The sequence below is a fragment of the Labrus bergylta genome, chromosome 5 (genome assembly GCF_963930695.1).
Source record: "Labrus bergylta chromosome 5, fLabBer1.1, whole genome shotgun sequence".
NCBI lineage: Eukaryota > Metazoa > Chordata > Actinopteri > Labriformes > Labridae > Labrus > Labrus bergylta.
Genome location: NC_089199.1, coordinates 31,412,990 through 31,424,600, shown reverse-complemented (window position 1 = coordinate 31,424,600; position 11,611 = coordinate 31,412,990). Strand labels below are relative to the sequence as shown.

The 11,611-nt window shown below is 38.3% G+C and overlaps 1 protein-coding gene and 1 long non-coding RNA gene across 2 annotated transcripts in view; both read left to right on the top strand.

Annotated features, from left to right (window-relative positions):
- Positions 1–11,611, top strand: part of LOC136179333 (ribonuclease inhibitor-like) — a 73,186-nt gene that overhangs the window by 11,682 nt on the left and 49,893 nt on the right. The window lies entirely within an intron of this gene.
- LOC136179339 (uncharacterized) lies at positions 4,147–6,594 on the top strand. The gene is made up of 2 exons (XR_010666481.1): positions 4,147–4,473; positions 5,090–6,594. It is a non-coding gene; the product is annotated as an uncharacterized lncRNA (long non-coding RNA).

Below are 11,611 nucleotides of genomic sequence, written 5' to 3'. Positions count from 1 at the left end.
AGCCAAGATACTTCCTTTAACGGTTTACAGCCAGTCACATGATCAGTAGTAGTCACATGGTTTAGTAAAAAGGTTACACATTTAAACAAAGAACGTTAATCATCAAAATGTAAACATCATACCAAGGCAGATGAGAAGTTAGAAGTGACTAAATATACAAACAAATTACTACAAAAGTGCTGAAAAAAAAACAATACACCTAGAACAGTGGTTCTCAATCTATGGTACCACCGGTGGTACGCGGGCTCCCTGTGGTGGTATGCAAAGAAATCTCCACAATATAAAAAACAAACCTGTTCAGCATAAAACAACATTTTTTTTTTGTCGTACTCTTATCTTATCTGTCTTGCATCTATTGGGTTGTATTTATATCAAATGTGTTTTCCCCTCTAAATTAATCTAGTTTTTGCAACAAACAACTTTAATCTGCTCAATTTATGTTCGCGCACAGACATAAACAACAACAGGAGTACGCCCCGCGTTTTGAAAAGTTCCACTCGATATTCTGTTATAGTTCAGTCCTGAATCAACAGCAAGCAGCTGTAGGCCTACATTAACAGATATTCTGTTATAATTCAGTCCTGAATCAACAGCAAGCAGCTGTAGGCCTACATTAACAGATATTCTGTTATAGTTCAGTCCTGAATCAACAGCAAGCAGCTGTAGGTCTACATTAACAGATATTCTGTTATAGTTCAGTCCTGAATCAACAGCAAGCAGCTGTAGGTCTACATTAACAGATATTCTGTTGTTTATTGGAGTTCAGCACACAATCGGCAGCAAGCAGCTGTACATTAACATTTTTAAAACGGAGCCAGGAGAAGCTTCAGTTTTGATGCATGTACGGACAGCGGACCTTATCGCTCCCCCTCCCTCTATCTCTCTCTCTGGAGCTCTGAAGCTGATGTGATTCTGCTCTCTTTTGATGTCTTAACACTCCGTAGGAGTCGAGAGGGATTTTTTAAAAAGGCAGTTTTGCTATGTTGAACGCAGAGACTTAGGCTATAATAAAGCGGCGCTGTTTGCACGGAGCCTGCAGATCGGCGCCTGCACTCTCACGCGCTCTCTCTCTCTCTCTCTCTCCCCCGCTCTCTCTCTCTCTCCCCCGCTCTCTCTCGCTCTCTCAGGCATGTAGCAATTTTATGAATTAATGAAAAATTAATTGAGAACAGGTTGGAAATATACTTGGGCCCAGGTATCGTGTTTGTGTGGGAAACACTGGAGACTAAATATTTCCAAACAGGTTGTTGGTATAAAGTTGTCATTTTTATTGTTCTGCACTTTTGTGTGTGCCAGTTCTAGCACTAGCCCTTATTAGGCCTACAGTGTGGCTGCCAGCAGTCAATAATAAATAATATTCTTTTTATGAATTAATTTGCCTCTTGCATGAAATGTGTGTAGAAATAGGCCTACAGTGTTTTTTAACGTCTACCATAATGGTGGTTCTTGGAGAGCCAAATATTTTCGGAGGTGGTACGCAGGCTAAAAAGTTTGAGAACCACTGACCTAGAAGAAAGGAGAAAAGTCCAGGGGGCTCATCTATCAACAGTGTGTGAGCACGGATCTGTGCGTAATGAGGAAGAACATTCCCACACAAAGAGTGGAATTTATCAACTTGTTCTTTTACTTAGAAATGTGTGTAAATATAATAGAATAGAATAGAATTACTTTATTGATCCCAAACTGGGAAATTGTGGCATTATATATGAGTAAAAAACACAATGTTAGCAAATCTAAACACAATATAATATAAATACAAAGTAAATAAGTACTAAAAATATCAAAACTAAGACTGTGAATATATACAACCAGGATTTAACTAAGCATTACTAGTCTTAAATAGGAAGATTAGATATGGAAGATTGAATGTAAATGTGCGAGTAGTTTGTAAACACGCAGACACGCCGACACAAACACTTGAAGGAATCTTGGTGTTCACGTGTTACTTTTAATGACAGCTGTCCTTTTCTATCAGAAAGGTATCCTTCAATGACTTCCCCCACCAGCTCAGGTGTTCTACCATAATATATATTCTGCCAGCGGTTCAATAGATAGTACGAACATCAATGGTGACAATGGATCTCCTCGTCTGGTACCTTTAGAGATCTTAAAAATACATTTACATTACTCCATTAACTCTAACTCTGGCATTAGGCTGCTTGTTCATAGCTTTCAACCAGCGTATAAAGTTGGTGTGAAGTCCAAATTTACTTCAGGTTTCAAACAGGTTCTTTGTTAATCTTCATGTCAAACACTTTTTTAATTCCAGCTCATCACAGACCGACTCTTTACAAACTGACAGATGTTTACAGACACTTAAATGTCTGCTGTGTCTGTTTAGCGCCTTTTCAATGTCTGTCTTTTCTCCCTTATTAAACTCTGCTAATGTTGAGAAGTTTCACTGAAGTCTGATTCAGTCAGTTAGTGATATTTGATAAGGGGGCGTGTCTGTCCGTAAAAAGACTTCCTGGAAGGCTGGTCTCAAGTTTCCTCGATCCTCTGTGCTGAAAATAAGAGACCTGAGACGTCCATCAACATGGCGGCACAGAACGACTTCCGGTTCAAGCGACGAAAAATAAGAGACATGAGGAGTAGCCATTCAGATTGAGAGCAGTTAGACATTCTTCATCAAACTGATTAGAGCAAAGTTAATGTTTGTTATTTTTCTGTTATTTGAAGTCAGAATAAATTCAGTTTAATGATCTCTGAAATATGACGTGAAGTTCTGTTAACTCTGCACCAAACAAAGAAATGTTCTTCAGAGGGACACTTTTTCATTTCCCTGTGAGGACACTTGAGATAAATCACTTGAACCTTTACATCAGTAAACGTTGAATCAGCACTTCCTCTTTCCCCTGAGTGTGTTTAGGTCTTAACATGACCTGTGCTCAGGTGTGTTGGTGGGGCGTTGCTGTCTCAGAGGGCAGAAAGCAGCTGCACCATGGACCAACAAAAACCTGCTCTAAAGTCATGGTGCAGTATTTCCATGCTATTTAAAGGCTCCATTAGTAAGATGGTGAGATGCACAGACACAGACAGGTTCACATTGTTCTTTCACAAGGCTCGTAACACACACAGGGACAGATTACACACAGCACACCTGTGAGACACTGCAGTTCATCCAGGTGGAAATAACTCTTTAAGGTGTGTTTAATGTCTGCTGTTATTTCTGTCCCAAAAGGCAGAGAAAATCAGAAACTGCTGCTGCTAGATTTAAACACAGTTTACATGAATCAACAGTAAACACATCACTCAACTGTCTGTGACATGATGATGATGCCTTCAAGGACTCTCAGTAAACACATCACTCAACTGTCTGTGACATGATGATGATGCCTTCAAGGACTCTCAGTAAACACGTCACTCAACTGTCTCTGACAAGATGATGATGCCTTCAAGGACTCTCAGTAAACACATCACTCAACTGTCTGTGACACGATGATGATGCCTTCAAGGACTCTCAGTAAACACATCACTCAACTGTCTGTGACATGATGATGATGCCTTCAAGGACTCTCAGTAAACACATCACTCAACTGTCTCTGACATGATGATGCCTTCAAGGACTCTCTATCTCTTTAAGCTTCAAGTCACCAACACGTTACCACGTGAGCTGAAAGGTGGCGTGCTACTTTCCACGCCCACTTCACTTCTGAGCAGGACTGAAGTCCCTGCTGCTCTTCATACTGGATGTTCTGTATCACTGATAATCAGAATAATCATGATAACGATGATATTATATGATCAGAATAATAATAATAATAATAATAATAATAACTTTATTTATATAGCAGCTTTTAAAAACACAGGTTTACAAAGTGCTTTGACAAACAGCAAAAACAAGAACAAACTAAAGCAAACACAGAAGAACATAAACAACAACAAGAACATAACAAATGCAAAATACTAAAAATAATTAAATACAATTCAACAGAAAAGAACCCAAAGTGCACGATACCCAACAGACATATAGAACCCGACCATCACAAGAACCATCACAAGAACCATCATAAGAACCATCACAAGAACCATCACAAGAACCATCACAAGAACCAACGCAAGAACCAACACAAGAACCATCACAAGAACCAACACAAGAACCAACACAACCAACACAAGAACCATCACAAGAACCATCACAAGAACCAACACAAGAACCAACACAAGAACCATCACAAGAACCATCACAAGAACCAACACAAGAACCAACACAAGAACCATCACAAGAACCATCACAAGAACCAACACAAGAACCATCACAAGAACCATCACAAGAACCATCACAAGAACCAACACGAGAACCAACACAAGAACCAACACAAGAACCATCATAAGAACCATCATAAGAACCCAGGAAACACAAGAACCATCACAAGAACCAACACAAGAACCATCACAAGAACCATCACAAGAACCATCACAAGAACCCAACAACACGAGCTGAGACCAAGAGGAGCAAAGATTTAAAAAGATGTAAGAAACTAAAAGAGCTAAAGCAAATGAAAAGATAACAGCAATAAGAAGGTAAGAGCAGAAAAAGAAATAGAAACAAGTGGTTAAAGGATAAATAAAAACTATAATATTAATAATAATAAAAAGTATATATAAATATAAAACATAAATAGACAAAGTAAGTAAGATCATTAAGTTAAAACATAAGAGGAGTTAAGATAAGAGCATAAATAAAAGACACTAAGAAGTAACAGAAGATAAAAATAGTAAAACCAGTAAGAAAAGACATTAAGAAGACGACATCACATAAAAACAAGTCTGTAAAAGTACGTTTTAAGAAGGGATTTAAAAGAATTGAGGGAGTCTGCGAGTCTTATCTCCTCAGGGAGGTCGTTCCAAAGTCGAGGGGCCCTGACTGAAAAGGCCCGGTCACCTTTAGTTTTAAGTCTCGACTTTGGAACGACCAGGAGGCCCCCACCTGAGGATCTAAGACTGCGGGCTGGCTCATATGGTGTCAGTAGCTCTGTTATATAGCTTGGAGCGAGCCCCGTCCGTGTTTATCATGAATAATATAAAGAATCATCATGAAGTCTCTCTCAGAGTCTAATCTCTCATTTATGTCTTTTTATATCAACAGGTGGAGGTGAGTCTTTAAAGAGAGGATCCTGCTGATCACAGAGCTGGAAGCAGCAGCTGGTGTGTTGATGAGTCTTTAACTGGGCTGTGTTACTGGGAGACTGACGGACCAATCACAGCGCAGATGACTCTCAGTGCTGCAGTCTGAGCTGCTCTGAGATCAGCTCCACCGTCACACACAGGACCATGACCTCGGACATTTTTCTATTCTCATATTCTGAATTTAAACTGCTTCATGACTCAACGACCGAAGATGAACTCTTTGATTTGGATATAAATGTTTCTGTTGCAGCGCCACCCTGTGGACATGTGTAGTGGTGCAGGTTATTCATTGACTCATATTCACAGATAACAGTAGAAGTTGATTCCAGCTGTGCAAGTTAAAGTGTGAAGTTCTGCTTTTAACCACGAGTCGTTGGTCGTCTGATAATAAATCAGTCGTCTCTTTGTTGGATCAAAACAAAGAGGAGGCTTCACTGAGTTTTTAAAAGAACTACAAACAGGATGTCTGGATCCAGGTGCAGAGTCAGCACCTGAATATTTCATGTAATATGAGATGATATAAAAAGAGCTGAATAACATGCAGACTCAATCATTGATATTCATTCATCATGTCAGGGTAACAACGGACATGTTATCAAACTATCTTTATTTTTAACTTCTGATGTTTATTACACTTTGATGTTTGAACCTTCTGTTTTTATTATCTCAGGATTTTAAATAGAAATAAATTCAATCTGTGGAGGGTTTTATTTAAATAATAATTCATGTTTAGGTTCTGTTGCTGCTATCACTGCTTTCTGCCAGCAGGTGTCACTGTTTCCACAGTTTCCTCCCAGACTGATCGATCTGAAGAGATTATTTCTGTGTCAGGAAACACAAAGAAAGATAGATGATGCCAGCTCTTTTATTTGTTCTTATGTTTTTATATTTCATGTTCAAGTTTAATGTCTCTTTTTGTAATCACTGCCCCCTAGTGGAAAGGAGTGTGGAGCGATTCAAAGGCAGAAAAAGAATCTTTGACTGGACTTCTGTAATGAAGTGAAGTGTGAAGGAAGTTGAGCTTTCTTTGAGTCTCTCTGTAGTTTGTAACTGAATACTTGGACTCTTCTTCACTTTAGAGGGAACATGTTCTCCACATTTCTTCAACACATTCTCTACGAGTTCCTCGTCTGATCTAATTAACCCCGTGTTTTAAGATGGGCTGGTGTTTCTGCTCTTGGTGTAAAGCCAGACACAGTGATCTTTCTGTCATGTTGTTCATGTGTGTTACTCTTGATAATTCACTCAAATAATGTCTCTATATTCTACAAGTGATTTACTTTTTAAATAACTGACACCATGTCAACACAAAGTTTCACTGCTTCCAATCCGCCTCTTATACGACGGCCATGTTGCATTAAATAACATCAACCACTTCTGTTTATTAAATATCACAGTCTGGATTTTATTAAGGCTGTACATTAATCTTCTTTGAAATTAAACTTCATTTGACTCAAACATGAAGTTGGTGTTATTTTCTGATGTTTATGTTTTTGGCCTCTTGACTCGTTTGTTTTCAGATGTTCATCAGGCTCCAGGTCCCATCGAGGAAAAGTTAATTCCTCATGATTTAATTCATGAAGCCGACCTGAAGTTTTGGATGACACAGTAAAAATAGACTTTAGTTCAGTATATAATTCATGTCATTATTTTAGTTTCATTGTGGACAAAAAAAATCAGATTGGAGCATATTCCAGACAGACACAGCATGTCCCGGTTACCATAGTAACAGTCCCTGTAACCATAGTAACTCACTGTCCCTGTACCCTTAGTAAACTACTGTTCATGTTACCATGGTAACTCACTGTACAATATGATCTAGTTTTTTGAATAAAGAGAAGTTTTGAACAAAATAAATCCACAGAAAGCGGAACAAAAGGCTGCCGCACCTCCACCGTCGGTAGGATACTTTATAGTGTGACACACAGCGGAAGGAAACAGCGCGAGCACCAGATTTGAACGCAGCTACATTTCCTCTCAGACTTTCCTGTTGTCCTAGTTCATCTTTTTTAAAAGTTTAATAAAACCACAACAACGTGTTCAGCTGAGAGTCTGAGAGAGTTTATCAACCAGCGACTAACGGCTGCTGCGGAAGACATTTTTGTAGTTTTTAAAAGAACTATCGTGGAGTACGAGGAAGAGATCGATCGTCAGCGCAGACTGCTGGATATCGTTTGGAAACCTCACATCATCTTACACAGAGCAGGGGAGGAGTTAACTAAATGATTTGAAATGAATATACAGAGATGTTTGATTAGTTTTGTTCCCAGTGGTGTTACTAAAACAGCGGAGTGGTGGGAACATTTAAAAAAAACTGATTTCTAAGCCTAACCATTAAGTCGTGACATTAGCATATTTGTTATTTTCTCCTTTAATAAAACATAAACGCCATCAGTGACCTCAAATTACGACTGAACTATTTGAATCCCTCTAATGTATCTTCTTCATATTCTGTTGTTAATATTTTGAATGGTCTGCTGATGCAAAGTGGAGCCTGAAGAAGTGAGTATACTCTTAATTAGTCCCTAAATGTTTTAAGGGTCCCGTCCTAATCGGCCTCTGTTGTAATCAGTGACATGGAAAACTCCTGCAGATTTAGTTCAGCTAATAAATGAGCCTTTTGTTTTTACACACTGACACTCTTCTGCTGCTCGACTTAAAGGAGTAGAGATTGTTATGAAGTCAACATAAAGCTCAGAAGAGGAGCAGATCTGATCTTTTTAATGTTGACAGACTTCAGACTGAAACACCTACATGCCTTTACGTCTCCTCATTCCTGAGCAGTGTTAGAGGTGAAGTGTTACATCTTTGGAGACTTTTATGTTATGTTAACATGTATGGACCGGACCCTGGAATTAGAAGTGCTCACTTTAGTAGGGGTCCAGATAATGGCACAACGTGCTGTAGTTTGGTACCATAGCTTTGGTACGTGTCCCTAAATATTTCACATATTAAGTCGCTCACCTCTAAAATATTTGTACAATAATTGTAAGAGCAGCGGGCTACCTTTTGCTTCTAACTGTTATTTTTGCTTTGTGGTGAACAATGAGAGAAAAAGTGATGAAAAGTTCAAAAACACTCTTTGACAGGCCCTTTAAACATTTCTTCTGCATCATATCTGGATATCTTTACCTGTAATAGTCGGTTTTGGGGTACCTCTGTAAACCTTTCATGACTTTACAATATAAAAGCAGATGTTTTATGAAAGAAGTCTCGCGAGAAAGTGGGAGAACGCAGGTAAGCCTATATTTAAATTAAACAATTTACTTGTAAAACTACAAGTGTTGAGACTCATCTCACAGCTAAATACATCTATCATGTTTTAATGAATTATTATAAAATCTCGGGTTTCTTTCCAGATGAAAACGTGACAAACCGAAACATGACGTCCTCGTCCATGAGATTTAAACTTAATATTTACAGTCTGAGGTTTGACCGTTAGCTCGAGTCCTCTTTTAAATCTAACTGTTTGTTACTCACCTCATGAAGAGTTGTTTTCATCCTCTCCACTGAAGAAAATCTCCCTCAGGTGAACCCGGAAGTTGTCCGGGTTTTACTTTTTAGGACTTCAGGGGCTCCTTACTTTCCTGTTTAAATATATAATTACAAATAAAATGAAGTAATTTCTATTTAAAATATTACATAAATACAATCCCGTGATAACTAATACTAAATGTGTGTTTGTTAATATTTCCTTCCTGTTTTCAAAAGATGAATCTTTTAAAATTAAAAACTATTGAACACCTTCTTTTGCAGTTTTCATGACACTGCTTTTTTTGTTTGATTTAGAAAAATACCTTTAAGGAAACTTGGAAAAAATATAAATCCAACAAGAATTGACTTTTTAATTAATTTTCAAGTCCAATTTATCAGCAAATAAATATTAATTAATCTGTTTTTTTAATGTGGGCAAAATATTAAATTCATAAAACTAAATGGCTGAACAAATAACCCTCCTTTTATAGTTTAAAACTACAGATGTGAAAAACCCTGAACAGTAAAAGTGGTTTAGTTAATTGATTGATGGATGTTTGTGTTGTACAGTTATAATTATGTTCAATGTTTATAGTTGTCCTTATTGTTGATAAAAAGACGTGTAGATGTCTACAACATATTGAACATGTCTGTCCATGCATTTGATGTTCATGACTCTGTAATGGTAATTTCATCCAATAAAAAATAAGTAAAGAAAAGTTGGATTTATCCTTGACTTATTTAGCCTTATTAGTGTTTTTGCTTTTATTATCTTTATCTTTAATGTTATAACTTTTGTACATTGAGAGCACAGTTACCAAAGACAAATTCCTTGTGGTGTGTGTCTCAGCATACATGACCAATAAAGCTGATTCTGATTCTGATCTTTGCAATGAAAATGAAATGTTGCTTTAAAAACGAGACAAAAGCTCAGAGATGAACAGAAGCACCAGGCGTCAGGAGGTAGAGAAAAGGAGATAGCTTTACTATAAAGAAGGCGTCGCTAGCAGAAGTTGCAACATCTCATCATACACGCATACATGGTGAATATATTTATGCCATTTTCTGTTGAGTATGTACCTTACAAAAGCTGTTATTTTTGCGTGTCGAAGCGAGACTTTGACGAGCTGCTCTGATACACATGGTAAAAACAAGAAGATGCTAACATGAGAAGTCATACAAAAAGCCAAACAGCATGTGATCAATCATTTTTTTAAAATCCAGTCGCAAATCTCGTATGTGCACCGGTCAAATTCTAAGACATTGCAGCATTTTGAAAATGAGACACACGAGAAGCTGACAGTTTCTTTTTCTTTTCCTCCATGAAAGGTGAGCTGAGGTGACGCAGACAGTAAAAAGAGACGCTCAGCTCCGTGTGCACCTTCAATTTATCGTGCACAAAACAAAAAGGACAAGAAAAAAAAAAAGCACTGAGTTTCAGCAAGTATGCATAATTCTCTTTTCTTTGTAATATAGCCAGTTTACAATATCCCCCCCCTGCTGTGATCCACTTGAAGGGGAAAGAGAAAGGCCATGTGGGAAGAGCAGGGTGCAGGTTTCCAGACCAAATCCAGGAGGAAAAAAAACTTCCAGTGAGTTCTGTGAGAAAGTTCAGACTTTTGCTCCCAATCCAGTTTTTGATTTTTTTTTTTTCTTCCTGTTTTCTTCTATGTCAGCACCGTTTTTCTGTTTTTTGTTGTTGTTGAGGTTTCTGTGCTAGGTGCAAGAGTGAACATACTGAGAAACAAATGATGACAGAGAAACAAAACAGCCAGCTGATTCAAACTCAGGATATTGCTTTGAGTTTCTGCAGAAGGAGAGAAGGGGAACGCAGGATTTTAGACGAGGGGATTAGAGGGCAGAGAGGATGGGAAATTGGAGAATAATCTGTGAATCAGATTTTATTTGAATGCATTTTCTGGATGTGCGTATATGCTACCTCCCATGTCAGGGGCCTTCTTCAGGTTTTGCAGAGTCAGCACTATTTCAAGTGTTCCTGCAAATTGAGACAAAAACTGCAGCTGACCTTTGTCCAAATATGGTCATAGGAAGGAGGCTCACTTACATGTGACCCTTCTGAACTTTGAAGTTCCTGTGTGAAACTTTAAACAGGATTTAAATAAGAGATGAATATATTTGCACTGCCTCTTTCAGAGTTAAATGGATGGTGAAGCAGGAAGTGGATATCTGTGTGACTGACGAGATGCTATCGCAGCAACGCGTCAAGCAAGATAAAGATGTAACAAGCCTGTCAAAAATATAAATATGGTCACATGACCTCTAAGAAAGTGAAGGCAACTGACTAACCAAAAGTCAGGTTGATGTCAGCTTCTTAAATTTAGTCTAAAATGATGTCACGTCCACCTTTATTCCCCTGAAATGGGAGGAGCTATACTCCAGCATCGCAGGCCTGTTAGCTGAAAGGCATTATGGGAAGAGTTATGGGAGTGTATGCGGTGGTCTCAGAAAGATGTAGACACTTGAAAGGGGGGGAGGGGGAGGGGGTTTGTTCAAATATCTCAGAAAACGCTCGATTTTTCGGCCTATACTATAGCAGCTTGAGTTCGACGTAGCTACAACTGCAGGAGCACTTACATCTTATTTACATCATAGACAATCTAACGTATTCCTCTCTCACAATATAGAATCCAAACCATCATCAAACGAGGGAGCGATCGACTCGCCACAGTCAGAACCAGATTCAACAAAAGTCAAAGAGAAAAGGGGCGACACGGAGTGAGGGGGTGATTCTTGTTTCTTCTTCAGAGTGCAAATGTTAGTCAAAGCTAGCTGACGGACTGAACCGTCCAGACAGAATTGTCACTTTTTTATTTCCTTTTATTTCCGGATAAAGCATTTTTTATTTTTTTTACTCTGGGGGAATCGACCTTTAAATATTTACAAGGATAAGAGATTTTGTTTCAGGACTTACACGTACAGAACATGAGTCAAATAAATAACAAGTACAGATATGAAGTTCCTGTGTGCTGGAGGAGTTATGTTACAT